This window comes from Macrobrachium rosenbergii, chromosome 34 (assembly GCF_040412425.1).
Source record: "Macrobrachium rosenbergii isolate ZJJX-2024 chromosome 34, ASM4041242v1, whole genome shotgun sequence".
Classification (NCBI taxonomy): domain Eukaryota; kingdom Metazoa; phylum Arthropoda; class Malacostraca; order Decapoda; family Palaemonidae; genus Macrobrachium; species Macrobrachium rosenbergii.
The window spans coordinates 7,135,908-7,146,324 of NC_089774.1; the positions used below are offsets into that span (position 1 = coordinate 7,135,908).

General features: G+C 36.3%; 1 protein-coding gene across 2 annotated transcripts in view; it reads right to left on the bottom strand.

Annotated features, from left to right (window-relative positions):
- Positions 1–10,417, bottom strand: part of LOC136856144 (uncharacterized) — a 214,928-nt gene that overhangs the window by 108,958 nt on the left and 95,553 nt on the right. For both annotated transcript variants that reach the window (XR_010858255.1, XR_010858254.1), the window contains exon 3: positions 6,703–6,717. The gene's annotated coding sequence lies outside the window, so the exon portion shown is untranslated. The remainder of the gene's footprint in view (positions 1–6,702; positions 6,718–10,417) is intronic.

Sequence of the window (10,417 nt, forward strand, 5' to 3'; positions counted from 1 at the left end):
AAAAACTACTGAGGCTAGAGGGCTGCAATTTGGTATGTTTGATGACTGGAGGGTGGACAATCAACATACCAATTTGCAGCCCTCTAGCCTCAGTAGTCTTTAAGATCTGAGGGCGGACAGAAAAAGTGCGGACGGACAGACAGGTTTCTTTTACAGGAAACGGAAACGCAGGAGGAGGAGAAAGCTGAGAAAATGAAGATGAGGAAACCAAATGAAACTTGAAGAAATGTGAAACCTAAACACAAGAAGGATGTTTGAGAGAGAATGCGATAAGAACCAGCCATCAGCACTGGTGGAAATTCACCGCTTAAGTAAAGGTTACAGACAGGGTCAATGGTGAAGAGCAAGGTCTGATGTCTGTGGCACTGGTATAAAAGACACAACCTTTTTCAAGGGGGCGATTTAATAACGTTTGCAGTGGGTCTTTCCGTGTAATAATAATAATAATAATAATAATAATAATAATAATAATAATAATAATAATAATAATAATAATTATGGAGCCTGGACAATGTCGAATGAATAATTTTAGTTTTGTCCAGTATTCAAAAACAAAGATAAGCATAAAAAACAATTATTAATTTTTCCAAACTCAGACATGCATACAAACACATACACTATATATATACATATATATTTATATTTATACACACACACAAGCACTAGTTACATACCCAAAAACCACAACAAAAATCTTTCGCTCGTACCCTCCCAAATTCAAAACATACCACAAACAAACCCCCTCCCAAATAAAACTTCTAAACACCATGCATTAAAAGATCGTGGACCAAATTACCACAGCATTCATCTCCCAGCGCACCGCAGCATCCGGCTGCTGTCGTAAATCCCTCCTAAATATATATCCTTTAGGCCACACGGCATAATGCCAGTGATGAACAAGCAGTGGACGAGGACAGACGTCAGGCTGGTGCTGTCTTGAATAGCACTCGCGAACGCTCGTGATTTGAATCGGGGTTACGTTAAGTTTCTTGGAAATCACTCGAAGGTTCAGGGCGTTAATGCCCCGATGCTGTTCTGCTTGCATTTGAATACATTTTTATCTGTTTGTTAAGTTATTAATAAATAATAATAATAATAATAATAATAATAATAATAATAATAATAATAATAATAATAATAATAATAATAATAATAATCATCATCTTTGGAAGCTTGAATTTCAAGTCAGTGGACCCTTTTGTGGATTTGTTCCATATGAATAAAGTTCATCTTCTGATTAATAATAATAATAATAATAATAATAATAATAATAATAATAATAATAATAATAATAATAATTGAATCAGTCTTGCATGAAGTACGTTATAAAATACTCAGAGTAGCACCAGTCTTGAAATGGAGAAACAAATCCAGAATTAAGTCCGGGTGCAAAAATATCTAAAAATAAATCTACACAGAGAATTCGGGAACCGTTCACAGACTGAAAAAGGGAATCGGGAATCGAACGGATTCCCGAAAGCTCTCTGTACAGATTCATTTTTATAGTATATTCGTCCCCCATACATAACTGTGGTTTTGTCAATTTCATTCTATCTTAATTTTGTCATATTCTAAATTGGTCTTTCTTTCTCCATCTCAATCTTGAGTAGTCTTGCTAAAATTTTGTCATGATTGTCCCAGTTAAATCGTCTATTTAAAAGGTGTAATTTTTTAAAACTATGATATTTATATATAAGGACATTCTTAGGTTTGTCGCCTATTTATGTTATTCTTAAGTAATGCCATTTTTGCTTTTCATTTTTACGTAACTCCTTTTTTGCAATGTCAAGTTGATAAATAATTGTGCTCCTACAGAGAGAGAGAGAGAGAGAGAGAGAGGGGAACCTGCACCATCTGGCCAGGGCAGCCTTAATCACTTCTAAACTGACTATTATTTATGAGAGAGTTGGAGGGAGAGAGTTCAGAAAGCGAGCGAGTATAAAGCGCCATAAATAATCCCGGGATGCTGAGGAGAAGAGAGAACCTGCACCATCTGGCTTGAGCATCTCATGAGATGAGATATTTATGTCCCGTTGGAGGGCGCGTTCAGAAAGCGAGCGATACAAGCGCCTCCCGGGATGCTGAGAAGAAGGAGTCTTGAGCATCTCATGAGATCTCTCTCATCCTCTCTCTCTCTCTCTCTCTCCGTTTTACTTACTTCTATTTTTCTCTCACCTTTCTCTCGCATCTGACATCAAGAACAAATCCATTTTCTCTCTCTCTCTGTTTTATTTTCTTCCATTTTCTCTTTTTTCTCTCATCTTTGGAATTTCTCTCTCAAGAGTTACTATTATAAACCCGTCATCTCTTTCTCTAAATCAATAAAACACCATAAATATTAATGCAAACTAAGAAGATTAACTGATAAACGAACAATGAATAAAAATAAATAAAATAATGTATAATTTGATCGCTTACATTAAGATATATAAAGACCGCAATCTCTGACGACTTCCCATGAATAACAAAATCTCAGTGAATAAATGAATGAGTTGTTTTTAGTTTTCTGTAAAGGGAAACTATTGTGCCGGCTCGGTTTGCACTTTTTTCTGTCGGCACTTTTTCTGTCGGCACTTTTTTTTGTCGGCACTTTTTTCGGCACTTTTTGTCGGCACTTTTTTTGTCGGCACTTTTTCATGTCGGCACCTTTTTTGTCGGCACTTTTTCCTGTCGGCACTTTTTTCTGTCGGCACTTTTTTCATTCGGCACTTTTTTCTGTCGGCACTTTTTCTGTCGGCACTTTTTTTTGTCGGCACTTTTTTCTGTCGGCACTTTTTTTTGTCGGCACTTTTTCTGTCGGCACTTTTCCTGTCCGCACTTCTTCTGTCGACACTTTTTTCTGTCCGCCCTCACCGGATAGAAAAAGCGCGGACGGACAGACAAAGCCGGCACAATGATTTTCTTTTACAGAAAACTAACGAGTGAATAAGTAGCGATAAATGTAATTGTAAATTCTTCTCAAGAGTCGTAAAACATTTTGCTTAAAACACTTCGGAGAAAAAATTCACCTTACTCCAAAACAAACTCATTATATATGTAAAAATGAATAAAAAATAAATGAAGATTTTGTAACAACTCTTGGTAAAAAATGAAACAAAATTAGTGTTGAAAAAAATCTCGCACCAATAACTGGGGCGCAAATAAAAGAATTGAGTAAATAAACTGTAATAATTTCCACTCTTATAAAATATATAAGGTCGTGTACGAAGCAGCGGAGATTCTCAACACACTCTCGTAAGAGATAAAAGAAAAAAAACTGTGCAGGACCCAAAAAAACTCCTCTAGTACTCCACTCCGGTATAAACAAAAGTGGCCGAGCAAAAGCAAAGTCTCTCAATCATAACCGGCAAAAAATAAAAAAAAATAAAAATAAAACGGGGAGAGGCAAAACGCAGCTAGCCTTGTACATTTGGCCTCTAACGAGAGAGAGAGAGAGAGAGAGAGAGAGAGAGAGAGAGAGAGAGAGAGAGAGAGAGAGAGAGAGAGAGAGAGAGCCAGCCCCCAGGAGATGCAAGTTCTTTGGCTCAAGGCACGGGACGAGGTCCAGGGTATGGGCATGGAAGGGGTATTACAGCGTATGGGCATGGAAGTGGGCATTTTAGGGTACAAAGGGAGATTGAAACATAAGTTTGACATAAATAGTTCCCTACCAGAACTCAAAGCTGTAAGATGAGAGAGAGAGAGAGAGAGAGAGAGAGAGAGAGAGAGAGAGAGAGAGAGAGAGAGAGAACTCAACAACAAAAACATACATCCAAAGTAGTTACAGCCATAACAGACCAGTGTCATAACAGCTAAATAACACAAGAGAAGTGTCAGAATAAAGTCTATCAAAATAAACAAGCAATATAGTATTTTGGCCAAAGGTCAAGCACTGGGACTTATGAGGTCATTCAGCGTTGAAGCGGAAATTGAGAGTAAAAGGTCTGAATGGTGTAACAGGAGGAAAACCTCAAAGCAGTTTCACTAAGAATCAATTGCTAGGAGAGGGTTGAGGAAAGTAACACGGAAGAAAGAGAATATGAAAGGAGGTACAGTAAAAAGAACGAAAAGCTAGATAAGGCACGCCGCAAAGAAAAGGAAAGTGCACATGAGGTGCATTAAACCCTAACGGAGGTATAAACAAGCTTAGGTAATTATAATTGGTCAGTGACACAGTGAGACTTAAACGTACAACAAGAAGGACCCCCATTTACCCTTCTTCAAAAATATTTGGCTTAAGTTTCATGAATTATTTTGAAAAGGGTATTTATGAATATATATTTTTCTTTTTATCTATTTACCTTTACTTATCATTTATCTATTCACTTGGAACTGCCATCTAGGTAATTATCGATATTTTGAAATGGTCTTAGTGTTCAAAATGATTGACTGTACATCTTTAATAATAATAATAATAATAATAATAATAATAATAATAATAATAATAAATAATATTTTATAATAATAATATTTTATAGACTTAAATTTATTCCGGAAATTCTAATGGTTTATCAGGTCTCACTGTGACCCACACCTCCTCACACTAGAATCCTACGGTCTGTTGCAACTTTCAAGCCATGAACTTTTGGGATGAAGTTGCAGGGCCCATTCCCTACCCTTAAAAATGATGACAGGGGCATATGTGTTAGGACACCTGGCTTCCACTGGTGGTTACCTACCCATGTGGTGACCAGACGTCCACTGAGAGAGGTCAGTGGTGCAACAAACGTGTTACTGCCTGATACTTATTGCTGGTAACCCATCCAAGTTCTGACATCATATGATGGACGTAGACTTGAAGTATTTTAGGAATAAAATTTAATTGTATGAAGAGAGAAATATAGAAAGCTAACTAAACGGAAAGAGAGGAATAATGAAAATGAAATGATTAAAGATCATAGGCAATGGAAACTCAACTAATAACTGAGAGAGAGAGAGAGAGAGAGAGAGAGAGAGAGAGAGAGAGAGAGAGAGAGAGAGAGAGAGAGACTACCAGCCCAATCAAACAATTTACAAGGAGTGGCTGGTAATTAAAATCTTTAGCAGAAGGCCAATTCAATTAATACCTCCTCCGAGCGTATAATTATGTAAAGAAATATGCCCTGCCCAAGCACACAAAGTACCCACAGCTATAACACAGCGTGTGCCCCGCTTGGGCATTAACAAACGAAAAATTAACCCTTTGGTTACCGACTCCGCTAATGGGGACAGTTAGCAATCAGCGCCATCTAGCGCCCGGATGAATCGATAGCTCGCCTTAGAAGGCAGGCTGCGTTTTGGCCCAATCAGAGTTGGTCCTTTTGGGCAAATTTTGGGAGAGAATGCCCACAGGCAACAGCGCCTGGGTCCGCTAAATGACGGTGCTTCTTGATTGCTATGAGAAGCTTACAGTAGGGGTCAAGGTATGTTTAATATAACTCTCGTCACAATAAAACCGCTTATTAAAACAATAGTGTTTTTTTTTTTTAGAAAATCTATTGTGACGGATTTGTCCGTCTGTCCAGATCTTTTCTGTCCGCTCTCAGGCTTAAAGAGGGCTGCAAATTGGTATGTTGATCATCCACCTCCAATCATCAAACATACCGAATTGCAGCCCTCCAGCCTCCTCAGTAGTTTTTATTTTATTTAAGGTTAAATTTAGCCATAATCGTGCTTCTGGCAATGCTCTAGGTACCAACAGCACAGGCTACCACAGGACTGTGGCTGAGTTTCATGGGCCGTGGCTGAGGCCACTACCGGACCACGGTTGAGTTTCATGGGACATGGTTTGAAAGTTTCATGGGCCGTGAATGAAAGTTTCATATAGCATTAAAATTTTACTTTTCATGAAAATAAACGTTGCCAAAACACTAATATATATATATATATATATATATATATATATATATATATATATATATATATATATATATATATATATATATACATACAAATATATATAACATTAGGCAACAAAGTACTTTACAATGACGTACCAAAAAGCACCTCATTTCCATGCCATAATGAATAAGATAAGAAACAATTTTCAGAAACTAATCGCCATCAATAAGCGAGAAGGTGAGCTGGAGGGAAGCACACGCAAGATTATGGGTACATTTCGTTAATTATTTATCAATTACCGCCCTAATAGGAGTCATCAGAAGATAACTTGCATATCCATCAACTCTTTTTAAGTGGTGGGTTCCACTTGGGAGCTTGGGAACACTGCTACTGGCATTTTTATGAAGTGGGAGGAAAAAGTAATTGACGTTTGTAGTGCTGCTTCAAAGGTGGTTTAATATTCACATCGTTGCCAGACGCACGACTATGGCTAACTTTAACCTTAAATAAAATAAAAACTACTGAGGCTAGAGGGCTGCAATTTGGTATGTTTGATGACTGGAGGGTGGATGATCAACGTAACAATTTGCAGCCCTCTAGCCTTAGTAGTTTTTAAGGTCTGAGGGCGGACAGAAAAAGTGCGGACGGACAGACAAAGCCGGCACAATAGTTTTCTTTTACAGAAAACGAACAAGAGGGTAATACTGTTAAGTCTTGACCATACCAACGGTACGTTCTGTCCAGAAACTCGGACCAAGCTACCAAATTATCACGAAAAGCTAGCCCGGGCTGGACGATATCAAGCATAAACGTGGAGTTTTTAATACGTAAAATTTTGTTGTTACAAAAAATATATGTTTGTTACTTATCTGAAGTGGCTGTCCTATTGGCAATCTTGCTTACCTTACAAACTGCGCTCTGTAAGAAAGAGAACAAAATTAATGTTATATTATTTAGTGATGACTTGCTTACATAAATATTATTTGTTTGATAATCATTAAAGATTGATTTTCATTGCTAAAGAATTCAGAAGAGGTATTTCTCTGAATAAAGGTAATATTATTCAGCTGTAACAGTAAAGGACTAAATTTGGCAGAGAATAAAATTTATATATATATATATATATATATATATATATATATATATATATATATATATATATATATATAAGAAAGTTTTATAAATACTTCGAGAAGGATAATACTTACCATTACCGCTAAAATATGACACCTACAATTTTTTTCACGACAAACGAGACATTCCAACGCCACATCTACGCCTCAGAAACCCGCCTTCATCACCTAGAGGTACTCAATTACTCACACTTATAACAAAAGTAGACGACGAATCTAATCTCTGTGACATGTTCCAATCACACCCTCAAAAAAAAAAAAAAATTCGAGCGTAATGGGCCACAACCAGTCAATAATCCGACCAATCACCGGACTGGTGTGGCCTGTCAGGGAGGAATTCTTCTCTAATCTATCGGTTGTGATTCCAATAATCGTAAATTGGACTCCTCGTTACCGTAATCACAGTTTGAGGGATATTAGGATATTAGGATATTGGGTCCTACGGTGGTGGTGATGCTGCTGCCCCCGGGGGCTGTCCCATAGGACTGGGGAGGCGGGACGTAACGTCCGACCTCTGACGACTTGCCTTAGAGACGAAGTCACCGCCTTTAATGGTAATTCTCGAGTCACGCTTGTTCATTGTAATAAGTTGCGTCATACGAATAAGGGAATCTATGCTTTCACTTTACTCACATTGTTATCTATTTATTCATTCGTTTGTCAACTTATTTCTGTTTCTTTTTCAGTATGTCATCTCCTTTTTTCTGTGTCTATTTCCCATCATTTCCTATTACCTTCTGTTAGCTCTTTCTAATGAACACCTTAATATTCTTTGGAAGCTTGAATTTCTAAACAGTGGCCCCTTGTGTGGGCTTGTTCCACATGAATAGGGTTCATCTTCTGAATAATAATAATAATAATAATAATAATAATAATAATAATAATAATAATAATAATAATAATAATAATAATAATAATAATAATAATAATAATATCCTAGTTTTGTATATTTATAATTCATGATTTTCCCTTTACCTGTATCGTCAACTATCTCATTTTCTATACCTGTGTGGAATCACTGCCTGTGTAAATGAATACCTTCATTGTATCACTGTAATCTCCGTTTTACCTGTAAGTTCACTTAAGTTTACTTAGTTTTGCAAGTACATTTAACAAGGGGCGAAGCCATTCTGAGCTACTTAACATCCCCGGGAAACAGACTCTCTCTCTCTCTCTCTCTCTCTCTCTCTCTCTCTCTCTCTCTCTCTCTCTCATTTTCAAAGTCAGCTTCGACATTCCATTTCTTAGTTCCAGAGGTCCTTTATCCCTCACGCCGCTGGATTCTGGAACGGCCTCCCTACAGACGATGTCGCGCAATTGAAGCTTATTCAGAAGTTCAAGCAAAGGTGCAAATGCATTACTGACCTAATACTATTCTCCTGGCGTTTTAATACATTTCTATCAATTTATCTATTTATTATTATTTTTAATAAGTGGGAATCTCTTCTTCCTGTATATCACTTTACTTCACCTCAATTCTTCCTAATGAACGCCATAATATTCTTTGGAAGCTTGAATTTCATCTTCTCAGTAATAATAATAATAATAATAATAATAATAATAATAATAATAATAATAATAATAATAATAATAACTGTATAATGAAGCAGATGATTATTTTTGTTTATGTTACAGTTACAGTGAGGAATTATGGCTACATTTGTGTTATGGCTTCTTTGGTATGAACTGAGAGGATTAAAGTTAGATTGAATGCGTATGATGTATATGAGATATTTATATACACACACACGTATATATATATATATACAGTATATATATGTATATATATATATATAATATGTATATATGTATATATATATATAATAATATATATATATATATATATATATATACATACATATATATATATATATATATGTACATATATATATAATATATATGTATATATAATATATATATATATATATACAGAATATATATATATATATATATATATATATATATATATATATATATATATATATATATATATATATATATATATATATATATATAAACATAAGTAATCAACACACGCTCACGCCTGAGACAGAAATTAATTTCTGCCTCAAACTGGGATCGAACCCAGGTCTTTCAATGCAAATGCAAGGGCACTACAAACTAAGCCACTTAAGTCTTAAAATTAAAAAAACTGGAACTTAAGTACCAGTGTAACTAAGGCTTTTTGCCCGGGCAAGTTTTACCTAACTTCCCGTGAGGCTTAGTTGGTAGCTCCCTTGACTTTTCACACATCATCTATTCCTTCAGAGGGATTCGATTAGGATTGAGGGAGTCCCAATCCCTCTCAGAGGTACACGGTGGATCCCTAATCCCTCATCGAGGTAGGGAGGGTACGTATTTTCTTACATCCAGTACCTCTTAAGAGGTAGGTGGAAATGAGATGGCGTCTGTGGAATAATCTCTGAACGGGAATTACTGGTCTAATATTAATATTCTCTCTCTCTCTCTCTCTCTCTCTCTCTCTCTCTCTCTCTCTCTCTCTCTGTCTCTCTTCTTCATTTCTTCACTTACCGTGATTGTCGTATCATATATGAACAGTTTATAATTGTCAAAGAAATCAATCTCTCTCTCTCTCTCTCTCTCTCTTTTCTTCACTTACCGTGATTGTCGTATCATATATGAACAGTTTATAATCGTCAAAGGAATCTCTCTCTCTCTCTCTCTCTCTCTCTCTCTCTCTCTCTCTCTCTCTCTCTCCTCCACTGCCTATTCCCTCACTTACTGTGATTGTAGACTCTCTCTCTCTCTCTCTCTCTCTCTCTCTCTCTCTCTCTCTCTCTCTCTCTCTCTCTCTCTCTCTCTCCGCCAGAATCTATCCCCAGCATTCCTCTCTAACTGTCGCCTACCGACAGGTGGTGAATAACACACCTGATGAATACGTGTTTGTTTTTTTAAATGGATCCAAAGAAAAAAAAAAAAAGAAAATCAAGACCTTTCTTATGGAATTATATCACTGCTTTTCGGTCTAACGTCGTTATTGACCGCTCGTTAATCTCCCGAGGAAGGAGAAACGCGTTATTTGGGGTTTAGGTTAATCGCTGGGTGTCTGAGAGAGAGAGAGAGAGAGAGAGAGAGAGAGAGAGAGAGAGAGAGAGAGAGAGAGAGAATTACAACGACACAAAAGTGAACTATCTTGCAGAACTGATATCTAATCAAAATGCTCAAATTGGTAAAAAAAAAGCATAAAAATAAATGTGTAAAGAGATTTGTGAATATACACAACTTTTGCAATTACAATTGCAATCTCATACATATCTGGTCATAAGTGACCAGTACATTCTATGTATAAATCAATGCCACACAAAATTCAGCTGACAAGCAACTAAGCAATAATAATAATAATAATAATAATAATAATAATAATAATAATAATAATAATAATAAAGAGGTACCTGGCAACTTACACACTGATAAGATTCCATAGTTGCATTTCCTAACGCCCCTACTAGTTCACCTTGAACTAT